Genomic DNA, 2,856 nt, shown 5'->3' with positions numbered 1-2,856 from the left:
TCAGCTGCTGTCCCTTTTGAGAAATTTGACACTTATGCTTCGAAAACTGAAGGAAGCTGCACAGTGACGGGAACTAAAGTATTTTGTTGAAAAGTCTCAATTTTGGCTTTCTGAGATGATTTCAGGTGAAAATGAAAAAATCAAGTCAGAAACAATTTTTTTTTTGAGAAACATTTATTGACTTGGCACGCGATTTATGCTGAAATAGCCCCAGAAAGCCAAATCCATCGACAAACATTTATTAATAGTAAGTACTTTCTTTCTGAGACCGTAAAAATCCCAAAAATTAGGTTAAAATCGGCCGGAAACCACCCGCAGTCGAGCAAGCGAGCTTTTTTAAGCACAATTTATTCAGGGATTTCTTTCACATTTTGCCCTTTATTAAAACTGTCGCGCAGATATTTTTTCGCAAGAGTCTGTTTTGTCGAAAAAATGCTTAATTTTCAAGATATCCCCGAAATTGCGCTGTTGCAGGCAGTTTTTTGCTTTTTTGATACACAAATTATTTAGGGATTTTTTTTTTATTTTGCCGGCGATTGAGACTGTCGAGCGCGTAATTTTTCGCAAGACTGGGATTTTTGCAAAAATGCCCAGTTTTCCAGATATTGCCGAAATTGCGCTGTTGTAGGCAGTTTTTCGCTTGTTTTAGGCACAAATTTTTCAGGGAATTTTTCCAAATTTTGCCAGCGGTTGATGCTGTTATGCAGCCATTTTTTCGCAAGAGGGCGTTTTCTCGAAAAAAGGTCCAGTTTTCAAGATAATCGCAAAATTTCGATGTTGTAGGCAGCTTTTCGCTTTTTTCTGGGCCAAATTATTTAAGGATTTTGTTGAAATTTTGCCAACGATTAAGGCCCTTGCGCGACTATTTTTTCGCAAGAGCGCGTTTTCTCGGAAAAATGCCCATTTTTCACGATATTCGCAATATTGCGCTGTCGTAGGCAGTTCTTCGCTTTTTTCATGCACAAATTATTCAGGAATTTATTTCAAATTTTGTCCGCAATTGAGGCTGTTGAGCAGCTATTTTTTCGCAAGAGGGCGTTTTGTCGAAAAAATGGCCAATTTTCAAGATATTCGCGAAATTGCGCTGTTGCGGGCAGTTTTTCGCTTTTTTTAAGCACACTTTATTCAGGGATTTCTATCAAATTTTGCCATTGATTGAGGCTGTCGAGCGACAATTTTTTTGCAAGTCAGTTTTTTTGACAAAATGCCCAGATTTCCAGATATGCGCAAAATTGCGCTGTTGCGGTCAGTTTTTCGCTTTTTCTAAGCACAATTTATTCAGGAATTTTTTTCCAATTTGGCCATTGATTGAGGCTGTCGAGAGACTATTTTTTCGCAAGAGTCTATTTTTGTCAAAAAATTCCCAATTTTCAAGATATTCCCGAAATTGCGTTGTTGAAGACAGTTTTTCGCTTTTTTTAAGCACAAATTATTCAGGGATTTATTTGAAATTTTCCAGAAATTGGGCCTGTCGCGCGGCTATTTTTTTACAAGAGCGGGTTTTTGTAAAAAAATGCCCAGTTTTCCAGATATTCGCAAAATTGCGCTGTTGTAGGCAGTTTTTCGCTTGTTTTAGGCAAACATTTTTCAGGGAACTTTTTCAAATTTTGCCAGCGGTTGAGGTTGTCGCGCGGCTATTTTATCGCAAGAGTCTTTTTTCCGAAAAAATGCCCAATTTTCAAGATATTCCCGAAATTGCTCTGTTGTAGGCAGTTTTTCGCTTTTTCTAAGCACAATTTATTCAGCGATTTTTTTGAAATTTTCCATTAATTGAGGCTGTCGAGCGGCTGTTTTTTCGCAAGAGTCTGTTTTTTCGAAAAAATGCTCAATTTTCGAGATATTCCCGAAATTGCGTTGTTGAAGACAGTTTTTCGCTTTTTTTAAGCACAAATTATTCAGGGATTTATTTGAAATTTTCTCAGAAATTGGGGCTGTCGCGCGGCTATTTTTTTGCAAGAGCGGGTTTTTGGAAAAAATACCCAGTTTTCCAGATATTGCCGAAATTGCGCTGTTGTAGACAGTTTTTCGCTTTTTTTAAGCACAATTTATTCAGGAATTTCTTTCAAATTTCGCCATTGATTGGGGATGTCGAGCGACTATTTTTTTGCGAGTCAGTTTTTTTGAAAAAATGCCCAGTTTTCCGGATATTCGCAAAATTGCGCTGTTGTAGGCAGTTTTTCGCTTGTTTTAGGCACAAATTTTTCAGGGAACTTTTTCAAATTTTGCCAGCGGTTGAGGCTGTCGCGCGGCTATTTTACCGCAAGAGTCTTTTTTCCGAAAAAATGCCCAATTTTTAAGATATTCCCGAAATTGCGCTGTTGACAGTTTTTCGCTTTTTTTAAGCACAAATTATTCAGGGATTTATTTGAAATTTTGCCAGAAATTGGGGCTGTCGCGCGGCTATTTTTTTGCAAGAGCGGGTTTTTGGAAAAAATACCCAGTTTTCCAGATATTGCCGAAATTGCGCTTTTGTAGACAGTTTTTCGCTTTTGTTAAGCACAATTTATTGAGGGATTTCTTTCAAATTTGGCCACTGATTGAGGATGTCTAGCGACTATTTTTTTGCAAGTCAGTTTTTTTGAAAAAATGCCCAGTTTTCCAGATATTCGCAAAATTGCGCGGTTGTAGGCAGTTTTTCGCTTGCTTTAGGCACAAATTTTTCAGGGAACTTTTTCAAATTTTGCCAGCGGTTGAGGCTGTCGCGCGGCTATTTTATCGCAAGAGTCTGTTTTCCGAAAAAATGCCCAATTTTCAAGATATTCCCGAAATTGCGCTGTTGTAGGCAGTTTTTCGCTTTTTCTAAGCACAATTTATTCAGGGATTTTTTTCCAATTTTGCCATTGATTGAGGCTGTCG

Source organism: Dendroctonus ponderosae, unplaced genomic scaffold (assembly GCF_020466585.1).
Source record: "Dendroctonus ponderosae isolate FM_Combo_2020 unplaced genomic scaffold, Dpon_F_20191213v2 Dpon_F_20191213_12, whole genome shotgun sequence".
Classification (NCBI taxonomy): Eukaryota; Metazoa; Arthropoda; class Insecta; order Coleoptera; family Curculionidae; genus Dendroctonus; species Dendroctonus ponderosae.
The sequence above is the reverse complement of the archived record's forward strand: the minus strand, read 5'-3'. Positions refer to the sequence as shown.